At 33.7% G+C, this 18,936-nt stretch overlaps 1 protein-coding gene across 3 annotated transcripts in view; it reads right to left on the bottom strand.

Annotated features, from left to right (window-relative positions):
* The window catches only part of Liprin-gamma (liprin protein kazrin), a 463,459-nt gene that overhangs the window by 380,853 nt on the left and 63,670 nt on the right, over window positions 1-18,936 (bottom strand). The window contains exon 1 of one of the 3 annotated variants that reach the window (XM_085815045.1): window positions 6,988-7,331. The exons of the other annotated variants lie outside the window; for them this stretch is intronic. The gene's annotated coding sequence lies outside the window, so the exon portion shown is untranslated. Of the gene's footprint in view, window positions 1-6,987; window positions 7,332-18,936 lie in introns of those variants that run through there. 3 annotated transcript variants of the gene reach the window in all.

The following is an 18,936-nucleotide window of genomic DNA, read 5'->3' as shown; positions in this document are numbered from 1 at the left end:
CACCAAATAACAGCCATCGCCTACAATGGACCACTTAGCCCCTGCTTGTATATAAAGGAGATTACATAGTCACTGTGTAGTTGGAAGGGCTTTATGATCAGATTGCCATTACCAGCGTACATTTTTCTCCCTCATCCGACATCCCGCAGCACTACATGAGTTGCGATTCCAATTAGGAATAAGATAGTACGACTACGGAAGAGTAACAGGATAAGGAGACTTTAACGCTGCTAGGCCCTCTATAGGCTCGCCTCAGGTAAACAGGCATGGTTTCCTTGTTCTTGATTTCATTACTACTCACAGTCTTGCAGTAGTCAACGCCATCGACAACCCTCGAACATACTGGATAAGTAGTGCGCAGGTGTGGCCTGACATCATATTAGCCACCACCGGTATACTTAACCAAATTCATAACTAGAAGGCTAGTGAAAATCTTTGTTCAGCGACTATCGCTGCATTGAGTTCACCAATTTATGTCAAAGAACAGATGGTAAACCAAACATATTAACGTAAAATTCAAAGACGCACTGTCATCTTATGTTGAAGATCTCCTTGCACAATGTAACAATTGTAACAGCGGAAAAGACGATGATCTTATTCAAACACTGCTTATGGTGTATGAAAGAGTTTGAAAAGAAAAAATTACACTGCACCGAAACGCACTCCTGGTGAAATTCCACTCTAACGGCAGAGCGCAGGATGAACCCTACACTAAGGCGACGAAAATACATGATAAGATGTTCACACTTACTAGGCTTTAGGCCGCAATAAGCCATGGAGCAGCAACTAGCACTGAGTCGTCACGAACATTCTGGGCATTATCTTCAGACCTGATAATATAGACACACATAATCCCGCACAAAGATATATCACAGACTGTGTTGAACAATATTGCAAAGCCAAGAAAATAGATTTAGAACCTCTGCCAACCGCCGACGAAGAGAATGACATAGTAAAAATATTAAACCCCAATAAATCCTCAGGGGCTGATGGGGTAAAGTGGCATTATACAAGCCATAAGTAGCATACACCTGGTGTTACTGTTCGCTTACGTAACAGCGTATTGATGTAACAGGCATTTCTCAACCGCCACGAAACTTGTCGAGGTGGTGCTTTTCCTAAAAGCGAACAAACACCCTAATGTTGCGGCGGCTTGTCGTCTCATTTGCCTCCTACCCGCCTTTGGAAAAGTACTAGACAGAGTTGTTCTTCAAAGACTGAAACACTATGTCCTAGCTGGACAAAATATAAGTGAAACGCAATATAGTTTAATTCCTGGCAATCAGTAGATAACGCAGTACAACAATTACGAAATACGATAATAAATAACAGGAGAAATAATCAGCACAGTCTCACTATCTCAATAGACATACGTCTTCGATTCGTTGTGGTGGCCTGACATACCTAAGAGATTACAAGGCATGGGTTGGCTAAAGATCTCTTTGACCTAGTTTCCTCTCTTTGACCTTAAAAATCGCCGCATATAAGCCACAACGGACGCATATAAGCCACAACGGTGTGCACTCACGTTCTATCAATAAAGGCTGTCCTCAAGGATTTTGCCTGAGTCCGCTGCTATGGAATATACTAATATACTATCTTTTTAATGCAGATCCTTACACGGAAATATTGGCTTATGCCTATGACTTTTAATAGTTACTAAGGGGCACAATCGTAATGATATGAAACTAGAATGCAAGAAGCAATGGACAAGATGACCAAATGGGCCAACGACCATAAACTAATTATTGCCTACTCAAAAACCCAGGGTATACTTATTTACCCAGGTAAGTGCCATCGACTAACATCGTGCATCAGCCTTCATTGCAAAAATATTAAAATAGTTAGAAACATAAGTTACCTTTGGGTTATAATTGATGACACACTTACTTGGATCTCACATTTAAATAAATTACTTTAAACAAAATTTCAGAGAGAACTAGTGTAATCATGTACAGCAACGTACATGATTACACTAGTTCGCTCTGAAATTTTGTTTAAAGTAATTTATTTGGCATGCTTTTTTTAACAACTGAAATTAATGCAATTTCAGGGCAAAAATTACTTTGAAAATTTTAAACCGCTATTTTTAATATAATTTTCCCATATTTTTCAAACGTCTATTCAACTGTCTTTAAAAATATACTACATGAAAATCCTGATACATTTGAGGTTCGAGTTTTCGGTTTTATATGAATTTTAATGTATTAAATGAAAATTTAATCAATTCTTTTTTCGGTTTTCGATCTCAAATGAGCCAGGAGAACGAAACACGTTTTAGAAACATATTAATCGACATTTGTGAAGTTTTAATTCATTTTTACTGACAAGTTCTGAAATGGAGTTTCAGTAGAAGGAGATTAACTTTTATATTTTTATTATATCGTATTTTTCCCCTGCTGCATTTTCATATTTTTATTATATCGTATTTTTTCCCCCGCTGCATTTTAATTTTTATTTTTAGAATTTGTACTACAATGAATTCTCATTTTAATTTTGATATGTTTGGATATGGTATCAAAAACCTCTTATACACGATTGCTGTTATTAATATTGTTGAGGAATAGCCTTGCTTTTTAACTTTAGATTCTTTAAGTCTATTTTACTTCAATCCTTCAGCTATAGCGCAGTATAAAATTTATTTTTAATTTTTGCCTCTTATTAAGTTTCTTTGTGTATTTATATATATACTAGTAAGTTCGGCGGACATACGAAATGACCGTTGTTCTAGATATTATAAATTGCAATTAAAATGATTTGTGCAAAGGTGTCTGCTAATTCAAACTGAATTACCCAGGGCAGGTGGCGAGGACGCCCCTTTGTTTAGTGTCCCACGCGGTTTCCCCCTTGCTTAATTGCTTAAAGTAGAGTGCAATGAAGGAAACCACTGGCGATACATTTCTTAAGAGCCACCGCTAGCTCAATAAATAAAGGTGATTTAAATAATAAAATGTTAATTCACATGTCAAAGATCTCTTTGTACACAACATTTCTTGTGTATATCTTTCCATCACTTTTAAGTTCGCCTTGCAGAGGACCATCCATTATTTTTAATTTTACGTTAATTTTGTTTAAAGTAAAATTAAATTTTCGTCCTTTCACGAACTCTTGAACAGGCAACATAAAGTTGACTGTGTCCAAATGCAGGCTCAGGTAAAAAAATGCCAACACGCTTAAGCGTTTGGCCCTGAGATTTACTGATGGTCATAGCAAAGGCAAGTTTTACAGGAATTCGTCTACGTCTCAATTGAAACGGCAACCCTGTGCCGTGGCAACTTCACCCCATTGGCTAGTACAGTTACGCAAGCAACCAATAAACTATCGGCGACAAACAGACACTTAAGCCGCATATATACATGAGGTGAAGAAACATTATCTCCTCCGAAACGGCTGGCTCCCGGGTTCAGCGAAGCACATTGTTGGATTCCGCAGGTCCGTGGCACGCCATTTTGGCCTTTCGCGTCTTCTTGGGACTTTAATTAGCCGAGATATTAATTAAAAACTAATTTTCCCTAGATTTTCCACTTTCTTTCTTGAGTTTTCCCTATTACAGGGATTTGGCTACGTGACAAATTCTTTTTTCTCGAATATCTGAGGAACGGCGCCGAGTTGAAATCCGAGACGCGTATTCTCGGATTTTAAAAAAATTCTCCGAATCCATCGATACCGTTCTCATCTTCGTACGACTTTACTCGGCCGAGATATTAATTAAAAACTGCGAAAACGTTGATTTTCGCGCTCATTTTTCCGAGTTGCAACAATAAACTATCGGCGACACACACTTTAGCCGCTTATATATATAAAGAAGATGTACACAAAGAAACTTAATATGAGGCAAAAATTGAAAACAAAATTTTTATACCCGTCCTGATATATACATACACAAAGAAACTTAATAAGAGGCAAAAAATGAAAACAAATTTTTTATACCCGTATGGCGCTATAGCTGCAGAATTGAAGTAAAATAAACATAAAGTTAAAAGTAAAGTGGAGTCAAAGCAAGGCAATTCTTTAACAATATGAATAATTGCATCCTTATATAAGAGGTTTAACACAATATCTAAATAATTCAAAATAAAAATGATCACAGTAGTACAAACTCGAAAACTAAAAATGCAAAAAATATATACAAGATAATAAAAATATAAAAATTAATCTCCCTTTATTGAACTCCATTTTAGAACTCATCAAGGGAAAATGAATTAAAGCTTCATAAAAGTTGATTAGTATGCTTCGAAGATGTGTTTCGTTCTCCTAGTTCATTTGAGATCAAAACTGAAAAAAGAAACAAATTTTCTTGACTCTAAAACTCATATAAAACCAAAAAAATGTGAATCTCAAATGTACCAGATTTTCCCTTTACGCCTTCGAAACACTTGGAAAAAATAACAAAACATAGCATTGTTTCAAACTAACTACACAAAAAAAAACCATAAAACTTTACATTATGTAAAATGACCATTGGAAAAAATCCAAATTGGTCTAAAAGCATTATATGCAAATCCAAAATTCAAAACCAAATATAAAAATAGATCGTAATTCAAGTATACTTTAAACCAAATATTTATTTAAACAGTACTCTAAAAATGGGGGTGTCCCCGATTATGCTTAACTAAACTTTTAAATCCAAGAAAACGAAAACTTTTTCATAGAGATTGCTTTAAATAATAAAATCAAAGCTGAAACTACTTCGGCAAAAATTGAAAAACTTATTAGAAACAAAATTGAAAAAAACCCTATTAGAAACAAAAGTGAAAAAACGCAAACTTATTGAAATCATATGATGATCTTCAAACGAAAATTTACTTTATTCTTATGATGAACGAACTGTAATTTAATTCCTAATCATAATAAATTCTAATAGTTAAAATGAAGTTTTGAAACGAGCAACACATAGACCGAATATCTCTATTCATATTTTTTTTTCCTTGCAAAAATTCGGAGCGACTATAGTACGATTGTAATTTAAAGTCATATTCACGCCAAAACGGTTTTTGAAAATAAAATAGCTTTAGATTATGTTTTTATTCTTATACCAATTCAGCTACATTTTCGGAATCAAAAAGATATTTTACCTTTTGCTATATCTTCTAACTGGATCCTGTTCTACAATATCCTTAGCATTTCTACAATACCAAAAGCCGACTTCAAGCAATTCCCCCTCCCCCCCCAAAAAAAAAGAAAGAAAGAAATTCGTGAGGGAAGAAAAGAAAAGGACAGTTGGGGGGGGCGCTAAAATAGGAAACAAACAAATGACAATGACCTTATCTGTAACACGTTACACAGACAATCCTCTCTGAAACACCGAGGTCACAGAATGCATAATTAATTACATGAAAATCTATACATGTTTACAAATTTTACAAGCTATCAATAAATCTTTTTCGCAGTTTCTCCTAGAAATTAAGATTTAAATTCTTTCTAATTCCATTTCGAAAACAACACTTTTATTCACTCCTGTCAAAGTAAAACTTTATAACACTTAAACCATGTTATCTACAACAAGTATTCCGAAAGAATGCAATAAAAAATAGGCAAAACTGACACACAGGAAAAACACAAATTTACCACAGAATGCCTTTTCATTATATTTTAAATGAACTATAAACATATTTTCATTTAAATAATTACGCTGTAATTTTCCTGGGGAAATTACATTATATAAAATTTAAAAAAAGAAATTGCAGATAAAATGAAGCAGAAAATGATTATACACAATATTTCGCTGCTTGTTTTGTTTTCTAATTTTCTGTTTATGGGGATGTTGTGAATAATCCCATGTAAATAATATTAGAGTCTCAAAATAACATGCCCAGCAACTTTTCAAGTTTTCAAAGCTATTTTTAAGACTAATGTTTTCTAGATATAAACTTTTTGGTCGCCTAGAGCCCGGAACTCCAATACGGGAATTCCATTAAAAACCATCCAATTATCCGTGATCAAAAGTTAAATTTTGCAATATATATATGTATATATAAGTTAAACAACGATAGTTTAACATTTTCGAAATGTTAAAATAATTATAGTGAATCCTTTCATATCCTAGCGATCACTTCGTTAAGTCGATCAAAAGAAGAGTGTTCGTTACGACCATTATTTCTGAAAGCATAAACTGTTGTATAATTATCATTCCTTTAACACGATCACTCCCATAGAAAACCTAAATTATTTCGATGCTTAGGTCATCGTCTTATAGAGCAATTTGTTGTATTCGTTGCATTTTTAGAACACGTGCGTTAGGTAAATAATATGTATATATGGGTTCAACGTCTATTTTGGATTAATGCGATAAATGAACACTTTGATGTAATAAACAAAAACTTTACTCAGCAACAACACACAAGAAAGGCAAACGACCATTACGTATTAAGAATTCTGCACTCTGGTCGTTTCCAATTTCAAGGAGACATTCTTGAAAAAGAATACAGTATTGCCCTTTATTGGCAGACGATTACTAATTCGATTTTTTTTATTATTATTATTCCCACATATATAAAATTATTTTTGCTTTTATACAGACATAATGTTGTTAAGTATAAAAGCATATATAAGATGTTGATTAAGAATCATACAATCGTTATTTATTTATTAGCACTATGTTGTTGTATTTTGTTCCGTTATATTTGTTTACATCATCTGTTGATTAAAGTTTATAAATATTAGTTCACTGTTCTAAGTAACAAGTTTTTCTCATACAGTGCAATTAGCGGATTCCGCCCCCAAACATGATGTTAATTTATTTTCAATATAAAACAACTAGTTTCACAACGAAGATCTAATTTAACAAGAAAAAACTTTATTCTAAATCTAAAAACATAAATTTACTATCATCATGTAAGTATTCCTTAGTTCCATGATTTCAGTAATAGCCAATGTATTTTCGATCATATAAGAAAAAACACTAAGAGCATATAAAAAAGAAAATCGCTATGCGTAAAAAAAAAAAAAAAAAAAAAAAAACATATCTGAACAGCAGAGAACGCTTACCTGTTGTAATTCATGCATCGATAGAAACAGGCCTCTGCTAGTGAATGATGGTCACATCTGACGATTTACACTGCGGTTGTACTCCTCTTCCCATCGTCCATTGCGGATACCAGACGATCCAAGTCAGCTCGGATCACGTGACGACGATCAGCACTTCCGAAACGAAAGACGATTTGCCATTCGCCTAAATTTTTATCGGTATTTAAACGACAGCAAAGCGCGAACCACGTTTACATAAGAAGTGAAGGCGAGAAGAAGGTTTCGACCAAATTCTTCTTTTTTTTTATTTTTAATTTTCCTCACTCGCTTTGAAAAGGTCAAAGAGGCGCAGTGAACACGGCTCGAAGGTTTACCACAGAAATGTGCATTTTCGCGCCGAGTGAGATAGAGTACCTCGCCAAGTTGGCGAAAACGAAGACACGCCCTCTTACAAAAAGCACGTTGCTGAAAACGAAAAAGAGCTCTTCTCGAAGCCCGTAATAAGACCTAATAAATATTTATGCAATTTTAGATGTAGAGAAGAATTTCTTTCATGTATTTATTTATTTATTTGCTCATAAATAAGTTTAATGTAATTATTCATCAATAAGCAAACAGCAAAAATTGGATTAAATAAGAAAATAAGTATGGTTGCTTCGAATATAATTCTGATCATTTTTCAGAAGCCTAATAAGACTCGGTCTTTTTTAAATCCTTTCCATGAGTATGTCGCAAATTAATTTGTAATTGGGTTCCGTGTAGCGGTGTCTTTAATTAATCTTCCGTTATTTCAAATTTTTTAGATAAAAATTTTCAAAATTTCGGAACATTAATTTCAAAATGAAAATTCATTCATTCCAAATATAGATCCGTGGTTAAACAGAAAAAAAGAAAAAATTCTGAACATTTAAATGCTAACAATTTATAAATAGTTTTTCATTTTGATCTGAAAATATTATTCATCAGAATTTTTAAATATATATATAAAATCAATACTTGCTATTCCCTCAGTCTTTTCCCCACCGCCACTATGCGTTGGAATAGGCTTATATGCAGTGTCTCAAAAAAGTGCTCCTACACTTTTAAGAATTTGCCGAAAAAGCGCTATAACCCGGAACTGAATTCGAATGTAAAGCCCGGTATTTTTTCACGTCATCTCCATGTGACTTTAAATAAAACTTAAAGTAATAAAACTTTTTAATTTTTAATACTGACTTATTTTCTTTTTTTTTAAATTGAAAATGTAAGAAGGCATAAATAAAACGCTCCACAAAAGTGATCGTACACTGAAACATTTTAGTAAAATTTCATAAATAAAACTACCACTCTTTCGTCTACCACTCTTTTTTTTTTTTTTTTTTCCCTATCTATTTTGATGACATTTAAAAATTTGAAAATTTGTTTGGCTTTATTCTTTGCTTGCTTACTTCGTTAAATTTTATTTAAAGATGGCTAGTAGTCGTAAGGAAATAACGAACAGCATTCGAAAATGGATTATTTGTTATAATATTTATAAGGATGAAAATTCGATTCGGAATATCGTTAAATTTGTAAGTTTATCTCTGTCTACGGTGCAGTATGGGATAAAATGTTTCAAAGAAGAAAAATATCGGATTTAAAAATAAATCCATCGAATCAAAAATAAAATAAGGGTTGCCCGCAAAAAGGACTCAACGTGACGAGAGATTTATAGTTAGAAAGTCTGTGAAAAATCCAGGTTTGAGTGCTGTAAAAATTTCTACAGAATTCACTAAAAATTTTTCTACTTCGATTTCACTTTAAAACTGCTCGACGAGTACTGAGATCAGCTGCATTCCATCTGCGCTTTGCTCGAAGGAAATTGTTTGGACGTGCAAAAAATAGGAAGCTTGGGTTTTTCTTCTCAAATTCAATGGTAAATAAGCCTGAAGCATATTAGAATCATGTCTTAGCTACAGATTTGAAAGCAAATTTGACATTTTTGATTCCGATGGGCGTATAATTGTATGGAAAGAAAAAAAAATATATAAGGACTTTAATCCCAAGACCTTGGTTGGTACAGTAAAGCATGGCTGTGGAGGTATTCTTATGCGAGGGTGCATATCAGCATCGGGATTAAATAATTTAGTATTGATTGATGGCACAAAGAACCATGCTCCTTATATGAATATTTTAAAAGATAACTTATTTGAATACGGGAAACAACTATTTTTTTATCAGGATAACGATTCTAAGCGCACGGACCTCAACGTTCGCCTTTTGGGTGTCTATAATTGTCCACAAGTTCTGAAAATACCACCTCAATCCTCATATTTAAATGTAATAGAAAACATCTGGAGAGAATTAGAGGTTAAAGTGCGAAGACACAACATTAAAACAATATCCGAACTAAAATCAGTAATAATGAAAGAAATTATGGAGGAATATTGATGCAAATATTACAAAAAAAAAATTGGTGAACTCTATGCCCAGACGTTTGGAAGCTGTCATAAACACTGAAGTATATACAACAAAATACTAACTGACAGAAATACTAAAATATTTACTAATAAGTGCCGATTTCTTTAAAGCGTACGAAGACTTTTCTGTTACTTTTTTATTATTAAGTTTACAAAAAAAAAGTTTCAATATGTTCATAAAATATAGTTTTCTAAGAGAAATTTATAGATATTATTAAAATAATTTTAATTCTAAAATGTAAAATTTTATTAATGAATAAAGCAATAGTTCACTGACACAACACTTTTGTGTATTTGAAAATGATAAATTTAGTGAAAATTTTAACCATCTTATTGTAGTTTGATGCGGATATCATTTTTAAATCTATCACGCGAAAATGTGTGTGTGTGTGTGTGTATTTAATTATGGCAAAGCGCACTAGGGCTATCTGCCTAAGGGGAGGGATGCCTTTCGTGGAGGACTTTCTAAGGGAAACTGGCTCGTATACACGTTACACATGAGGAAAACCACGAAAACGCCCATGCAGCCAGCCCGTTCGCGGGATTCGAACCTCGGACCGAACTACCAGTGTTCAGCGTCTTTACCGCTCGGCCGCTGGTGGGCCTCCACGCGAAAATGAAAGAATGGGGCTTGATATCCATAAATTGCAGTTAAAATGTTAGGTTACACGTGAATACTTCAAAATATTGTTTGTCACTACAATTTTTTTTTAAATTTTTTTAGTTTCTAAAAAATACGAAAAGTCTTTTTTTTTTTTTTTTTTTTTTTTTTTTCCAAAAAATTCCAATTAAACATTCGTTAAACTGTAATTTAACCCCTGAAACTTTTTTTTTTTTCTAAATAAGTATGACAAGCGTACTAGTTAAAGAATTAATCCCTAAGAATTTAGGATATGTAAAATAAAATCATATATCATAAAATTTTTCGAAAAATCGGACTTCCTCCAAATTTTCTGGAGCTATAGGTGGTCGCCTTAAATAGATTTCTCTACAGTTAAAAATCAGGTCTCTAAAATAGCAATGCCAAACAGTATTTAAAAATAATAATTATTTTTATTTTTATTAAATAAAAACAATGATATTTTCCCTTCATAAATTAATGCCACGTGCAAACCACTCAGCAGAATATAACATATTTGTCTTTCGAGTTTAATCAAACATCTCGATGATATAAAACAAAAGTGTTGTCACTACACAAAATAAAATATTTACATCTTCAGCGAAGCAATGAGTTTTCGTTGAGCAAAACATAAGATAATAATTAATTTTTCTTTCAAATTTTTTCTTTCATTAATTAATAAAGTACGCGATTTAAAAGCAATAAACGCAGTTTCATTTCAATTATTATTTATTACTAACTGTAACAGTGAAATTATATTAGATGGATTCATTAAAATCATTATACATTTTTTCTTTTTTATATTTTCATTTTTTAGGCTGAGCAGGCGGCTAGTTAATTTTTTTTTTTTTTTTAATTATTGTTAAAATCGTTGGTTCGCTTGCATAAAATGCTATTTACACATATTCTTGCAAATGAAGCGGGATCAATTTTTTTTCTCCAGGTCACAAAATCCACATAGAAAAATATTCAGACTTCTCTTTGAAGTGTTACAATGATTTCATTACTTAATAATAGCTTAAAATTATTCTTCACTTGATCGAATAATGAGTTTCATCAATTTCTGACTTTATTGTTGGCAGATAGCCCTTTAGTATCTTCTTGTAATTCAAATAATCCAATCCACTCCAATCCCATGGAGATAGAAATAATATTTCTACATCATGATTTGGATTGGAGGTAGAAATAATATTTTGTAATATTTCTACCTCCATGATCTAAACCCGTTCATGTGATTTCAGAAACAAAATCTTTGTTCAAACTGTTCTAAGCTTTCATTTAATTTGCCATCGCAGTATAATTTTCAGTTACATTTTCCATTGTTACCTGAGCTGCATATGAACTATTTTGGGTTAGCTTCACATAACTTCTTGATTACTTCAAAAAATTATGAATTCAATAACTTCTCCTGAACTCTTTAATATTTTTAATTTATTTTTTAATGGTGGCACAAAAGTTTTCTTTTTGGAGCTATGCCGACGAAAAGTTCAATTTTGATTTCCATGACTAAAATATTATCATTTTCCGTAAAAATGATGTATGTTTGCAGTGTAGATACACTAACACGTCCAGTGATGACAACATTACTGAAAATGTAAAATATATTAAGCTTAACCTTCGTAAGATATCCACAAAAAGCCAGAAATTATTTGGAACGCGGGTGGTCGTCTTAGAGAGAGTGCTCAGCATTTAATCTTGCGCAAAGAGTGAGCACAAATTAAAATGGAAATTTTCACACAATTACTCCAACAAAGAAAGACGTTTTCCTTTTTGAGCCAGGAAGGATAAATGAAACTCTTGGAGAACTCTCAGAAATTCTATTAACTGACAAGGTCAAGGGAAAATGTTATGTTTTCATCATATGATGCTTTCACAATTGTGCTCCTCCAGTAGCCAAGTAGTTCTGACCGCTGGAATGGCAGCAGGCTGGAGCATGGAAGATGACGCATTTATTATGGCAGTGACCCACGTTGCATTTAAATAGTTCAGTTTGTTGATTAAAAGAGAAAAATTAATATCTAACATGAGAAATTATTTTTCTCCGTTTAGTTTATTAATTATTTTATGAGGTTTAAATAAAAACTTCTTGTATAGAAATTTTTTTTGTCTTAGTTTTTTTTTCCATCTTTTTAGTCTCAATGATAAGTTGTCAATCAAATTTTTCAACTAAAAAATAATTTTTCAATAATAACTGATCACTACTTTATTCCCAACGGTTCTTTTACGTTCCAAGGGTAAAGAAAATTCAGCGATTTTACCAAAAATTCTGAAGTTACGTTAAAGGTCTCATAATCAAGGACAGTTTTTCTCTTTTCGATGAGTAATGTTGTTTATTTTGTGCTTAGAAATTTAATAGCACGCATTTCAGAACTTTTTTATTTATGGAATATGAATATCTCTCTTCGGAAAAACATAGCCTTCAATCCCCAGCTTGTTTACACGTAACATTTTGAAACAAGAATTAAATGTAAAAGTAGCAGACGATATTTTTCATTTTTAATACAATACACCCTCGTTAACAGTAATCTCGAGGGACCGAAAAATCAAGAGTTCGTGTTAGCTGAGGGAATAAATTTTATTTTTGGAATAATTTTTTCTACACAGCGGTAATACTAGATACGATTATATTAGATTTTAAAAAAACATTATTATAATTGATAATTTACAGTACATATAGTTACTATTAATATATTAATGCATATCGTCACAGAAAACATTACAATGCCACTACACTATTTATTGTACTGTAACTTGAAAAGATGCTCTCACATATCATTTTCTGGAGAAAAATTCCTGTATATTACAGACAAGAAAGAAAACGCCTGGTAGCTTCACGGCCAACTGTTCTCATGTCTTCCGTAAAACTAGCGGTCGATTCGGATGTTGCTGCAAAACATTCTGCAATGTCCAAGGCGTATAGCATTTCTTAGCGAGTGGGTGAAATGATACTGTCCTCCTCACTTTCTTCTGATGACATTTCTTGCACCTCGGACACAACTGCTGGTACATCAGATTCCACTGGAGCGCAAACGGCAACATCGTCATCTGTACTGACCAAAATCCTCAATACTAACACTAGGGTTTCCAACGTCTTGTAGATTAATCCATTCGTCAGGGGAAGTGGTATTGTTGTTACCAATCTAACTTGTCAATCGGATTAGAGTCCTTATGTCTCCTGGTTCTGCTGAAGCATGTGTTGAGATGACACGAATTTTCAGGTACAATGATAGCTTTTATCTCATCAAGCACACCCCAATTTGACCTTTCGTCTCCTTTTCAGCAACGCGAATTGCAGCTCTCACAAGTCGCTTGCTAAAAGACCTCTTCATAACTGCAGTAATGCCTTTGTAGAGTCATAGGTTATTTTGATGCAGAAGACATGAAATTGAGCAATGTCTTCGCCGGGTCTGAAACCTGGACCTCTCGAACACACGCCGAGTGTGCTAACCGTTTCACCACGAAGGCATGCTGAAAGGAGGAATAAAATTCCTTAAATGCCGTTGTGTGTTGTCCATTCTGGCGGCTAGCCCAAGCTTAGCATTTGAACCTTATACCTTGACCCAAAGGCTGAAGACGACTTGTTGCATTTGAAGAGCAAAAGTGAACTTTTTACACTGGTTGAGATCATGTACACCTGCCATGTATAGTGTCATTAAAGGTTTTCAACGGGATGGAACATTTCTGAACGCAGCCCTAGCAGAGAAACAACAAGAAGAAAATATGGAAAACTTTAAAAGTTCGTATCGAATGAAAAAAAAAAAAAAAAATCAAATGACTCAAAGGACTAAAAACAGTTCTTTATTCGTGATAACTGAAATTCGCGTTAACCGATAAAATTTCTTATAAGATCAGGTAGTACATCGCTGCCAAGAACCGAAATTTTATTCATATTAGGCGACTGTCTGTCTTAAGAGAGTTCGTGTAAAGGCGGTTCACTGTAATAAGCTGTTGCCCGAAATTTTTATTCGAAAACATTTTTTTTTTTTTAATCTTTATCGAAATCGTTCTAAAAATGTGTAAACGCCTTCAGTAAGTGCCGTCATATTTCCACATTGCGAGGAACATACATACCTATAGATTCTTCACTGTACAGATGGATTGGATTAGATTACTTGGCTACTGCAAAGTCCATTAGACTGTCTATCTGCGGGCATGGTCGCTTTCATGGAGGGCTTTGTAAGGGCACCTAACATTAATGTTACATGAGAAATGATGAGCACATCGAGAAAAATCAGAAAAATTTTCCGTCATGCATCCAGTCCATTTGCGCGCTTCGAATCAGCATTGTACCGTTTAGTGGTTAAGGCTTTTATATATTCGGCCATTGGTACCAATATTATTTGATATTTCCAGAAACTACTAAATTCACATGCAGCCTAATTTTCTTTCATATTTAGTACAGGAATGATAGAGGGTAAACAGTATTCGCCATTAATAATTACAATTTTCATAGCTCCATTAACTGAAGAGTTCGAAAGCTATTCTTCCAATAGCATAATTTCGCTCATTTATGAATGTGTTTCCGAAAACATTCTCCTAACCCTACTTCTCAAGCTTACTTAATTTAAAGGTCGTACAAATCAATACTTTTATCGTGAGGTAAGACTGCGGTATTGAAGACAAGTTTTTGCAAGTTATAGTAAAAAAAATTGTGCTTTACACTTACAGATCGCCTCGGAAAATGCGACTTACAAATTCGTTCTGAAAGCGTTGAATCTTACTTACAATAAGATAAATTGTTGGGAAGTTCATCTTATGTAAATGTAATTAATCTCAAATAAAAGCTGGAATCTGTATTAAAATTCATTTAAGGCAATTAATTAATTCCTCTGCATTCTTCTGTCGGCTTTGTTGTTACATGAAGTTAAAAATCTCCGGAGCGAAGTAAAGTGAGCTGTTGAGACTTGTTAAATAGGCTCGCGCAGATTTTCGGTGGCAATTGACGTCTGCCGTTCTAATCTCACGTGACTTTTCTGCCTCGTTTAAATCGATACCTCCCCCATTCCTTTCGTAAACTGCTTATTGTGATTCACTGTGGGCTGAGCCACAAAGTTTTAAGTGCAAAGCAGTGAATAGAGATTTACCTGTATATGGGATCGTATTGGATGTTGTCTCATGGAGTGTGAGCACCTTCTGCTAACGCAGATACTGTCAGCAATTTTCAGATCTTTTTCAGTTTACTGCGCTCTGGAAAAAGTACTAAAATTGTGAAGGATTAGGTTTTTTAAAAATTAAAAACTTACACCAGATTTCAAATGCTAAGAAGAAAACAGGAAGATAAAGCACGAAGAACAAGAGCCAGAAACTTACTCCATAATAATAATAATAATAAGCCTTTAAAAAAGGAGTGTTTGAGAACTAAATAACTAAGACAATTATTCAAAAAGTCAGCCGCACCAGATCTGGGTTTATCAAATACTGTGGTTCTCTGGAACCTTGGGTTTCTATAACGCTACTATAGGAATTCCATGGGTAAAAATGAAAATTCTAAAAAACTTCTGAATACCTTTCGAACGGTAAAATTAATTATCCAGCATATTTAATTGAACAATATTCTTTTATTAATATTATTTATTTTTGCTACGTAAAATAATATGAAATAGATCATCATTTTATGGCTAAAATTACAATGAAATAATGATTTTCTTTTCAATTATTGAATACAATGAAAGCAATATAGAAATACAATGCAACTATATTTTCAATTCCTCATTGATGTTTACTTTGATGATAATAGCTGAGGTTCTACCTTTAAAAAAAAAAAAAAAAAAAAAAAAAAAAAAAAAAAAAAGTAGCAGTTTTAAGGGAGTCTCTCTGTAAATACTTCTATGAATCTTCTACTAAACATATTACCTGATAATAGAAAAGCTCTTTTTGACCATGGAGTCAATGTACAGCCTCTGATTGTTCATCAGTGGCAAATTATTGCCCACTCACTGAAACATCACTTCCTCAACCAGCAGCACAATGTCTTCTATGATCGAAGTTGGTCGCCTTCTTGACGCATCATCGTCAGTCTGCGGCCGTGTTACTGTTCCTAGTTTTCGTTTGAGAGTTTCATAGCCTGCCATTAGGTGGTTGGATGTCATATTGCTTTCCTCAAAAACTTCACAATGAGTTTCGAAACGATTAAGACGTTTTGCTCACAAAATCGCACTTTAACTCTGAAATAAGTGTATTGTTCTTCACATTTCTTATTCTTATCACTCTAAATTCTTGTCCTTGTTCTTCGCACTTGAAAACTGGAGTAAATGTTTTGTTTTGTACTTCACACTTGAACTCTAAAGGATATTTCTCGTTCTTGTTCTTCCCACTTTAACTTCTTATTCTTCACACTTAACTTTGGAGTAAGTTCTTCGTTTTTGTTCTTCGCACTTTAACTCGAATAAGTTTCTCATTCATGTTCTTCCCACTTCAATTTCTTGCTCTCATTCTTCGTACTTCACCTCCTTGTTATTGTTCTTCGCACTTGAAATCTAAAGTAAGTTTCTCATTTTTGTTTTCTCACTTCAAGTTCTTGTTCTTATGCTTTGTCTTTGAAATCTGCAATAAGTTTGTTGTTCTTCACACTTGAAATAAGGAACAAATGTCTAGTTTTCGTTTTTCATATTTCAACTGTGGAGTAATTTCGTATAGATAATTCGGTTTCTGGGAATAGGAAACGCGGAAAATCAACTGTGCCGTAGCCACAATTTGAAATTCGGAACTTCTAATGCTAGTGATCATGCTAACCGCATAACAGGGAAATCCCTTCCTTAAAGGTTGATTGAGGAGAAGCCCAATTTATTTCTGATGCCAGTGTACCAACGGTTGTACTCGTATTTTTCGGAAAAGAAAAGGTGGAAAATAACTGTTCGCTAACTGAGTGTTGTATTATAGATTTTGTCATCGCTAGTTGAACGTCCTAATCGCTTAAAGATCAATCACAGGGGGATTTATGAAGTTTCCAGTGTACCTCATGTTTTTCGCAATTTACCATGCATATCTTTAACGCTATTAAAATGAAATTCTTTCCGTAAAAAAGTTATAGCTACGATTATTATTCTGTGCACTTACTTTTCGAAGTTTTGTGTATTGTACACTATATACGATAATTTTCTATGTACTGTATGATTTTCGTCCGTGAAATTTCTTGTTTCCCTTTTCGCTTACATCAAATACGGAGTGAAAGTTGTTTGAAAAATAACATGCTTTTAAAGCAGATGTTATAACAAAAAATGTTCATGAAACGTTGGATTGTTTGTTTGTTTGTTGGTAGACGCAGTTTATAAAAATCCACTTAAATTATTTTCTGTAGCTGTTTATCAGCTATTTCCTAATGAAACTCTCAAACGAAAACTGGGAACAGTAATTATTAATATGTAAATTATTAAAATATCATTCTCTTATAGAAAGAAGGTTAAATGAAATTTTTGTATCATTTTATGTAGTTTTGAATTCAATACAGCAAAAAGCAAGAAAACTTTCTACTCAAAGAGCAACTACTATCAAGCACGCATTTTAAATAAATCTTCAACTATTGTTAATCATGTCCCATACTCACCATATTTGGCACCTGCGAACTACTACATGCTCTTTAACTGGAAATCTCATCTTGAAAGGTAGTTGCGAGATCATTTCTGAAATTCAGGTAACCCTAAAACGCGTGATGGGTTAAAGTAGAGATAGGAAAAGTAATTCCTATGAAACAGTTTAGAAACCCTATGAACGAGACAAGAAATGTACTAGGTGAGAAAGAATATATGTAAAGGTGACACAGTGACATGAGTGTAGGCGAGACAGGGACAAGGAAAAGTGGACGAAGCAAACCCATAAGCGTAGATAGGGGCAGAGAAAAGTGGACAGAGCGGAAGAACTTCACCTATGGGTTTACAGTTTTACCCCGTTGCACTACTGTCCTAAGTAGTGTTCATAAGTTTAGACTGTCATACAGTGATACAAACGTTTTCTTCGAATTTTAATCTTTCAGCTGAACGCAATCCCAAAACTGTGTATATGCACTATGTAAGAGGCGTATCGCAACAACCTTCTTTGCGAAGTAGAGAGGGGGCAGTGGCGTAGGATCAACACTCTGAAGAACTGACAGTCTTTCTGCAGGCACATGATCGTTGTAACATCTCGAAAACAGGTTTCGATGATTTACAGATTCGGTACTATTCTGGTGTCTGTATCACGCTAGTGTCAATCCTATGTAGGTACCCTAAAAAACAATAATTTAATCAAATATTGTCCTCTCTTTGTCAAATCAGTCAGTTAATTACGAGTTTTGTCTACACCATACCAATATCTATTGTATGCCAGCGTCAATTTTACGCCGTATCGGTCCTCTGTCATCATCAAGCATACACTTCGTCGATCCTATGTCATTATTCCTCCTACACTGTGTCGATCCTATATCAGAGTCTCCATCTTATGTCAAAGTCTATACTACACCGTGTTGATTCTACGTCATTTCCAATCTTACACTGCGTCGATCCTATGTCATTATCAAGCCTACACTGCGCCAATACTATGTCATTATGAATTCTACGTTCTGTTGATCTTATGTCATTATCAATCATCCTCCTACTTAAAAGTTTCGATCCTGTGTAGAGTCGGTTCTATGATACTGTAGTTCGACTTGGGTTCCTATCTCGGCTAACAGTATAGGTATTTTCTTGATTTTCGATATCTTTAAAATGAATATGAGCCATTTACCATTGGAAAGGTTTTCACGAAGGCATCCCTTCCCATAGGCAGATATGCCTCATTGTTTTGTCGTAATCCAAATAACCTAAACTAAGACTTTAAATCTTTGGAGAACCGCATGCGACTCGCAAATCAAGAGTTTAACATACCTAATCTAGATAAATGTAACTGGAATATATTTCCTTTGTTCTAATCTTTATGATTCGAGAACACAATAATTTCATC

The sequence above is a fragment of the Stegodyphus dumicola genome, chromosome 4 (genome assembly GCF_044657685.1).
Source record: "Stegodyphus dumicola isolate Sdum_Otavi_A_Nest chromosome 4, ASM4465768v1".
In the NCBI taxonomy this organism is placed as follows: domain Eukaryota; kingdom Metazoa; phylum Arthropoda; class Arachnida; order Araneae; family Eresidae; genus Stegodyphus; species Stegodyphus dumicola.
Note: the sequence above shows the minus strand (reverse complement) of the source record. Positions and strands in the feature narration are given on the sequence as shown.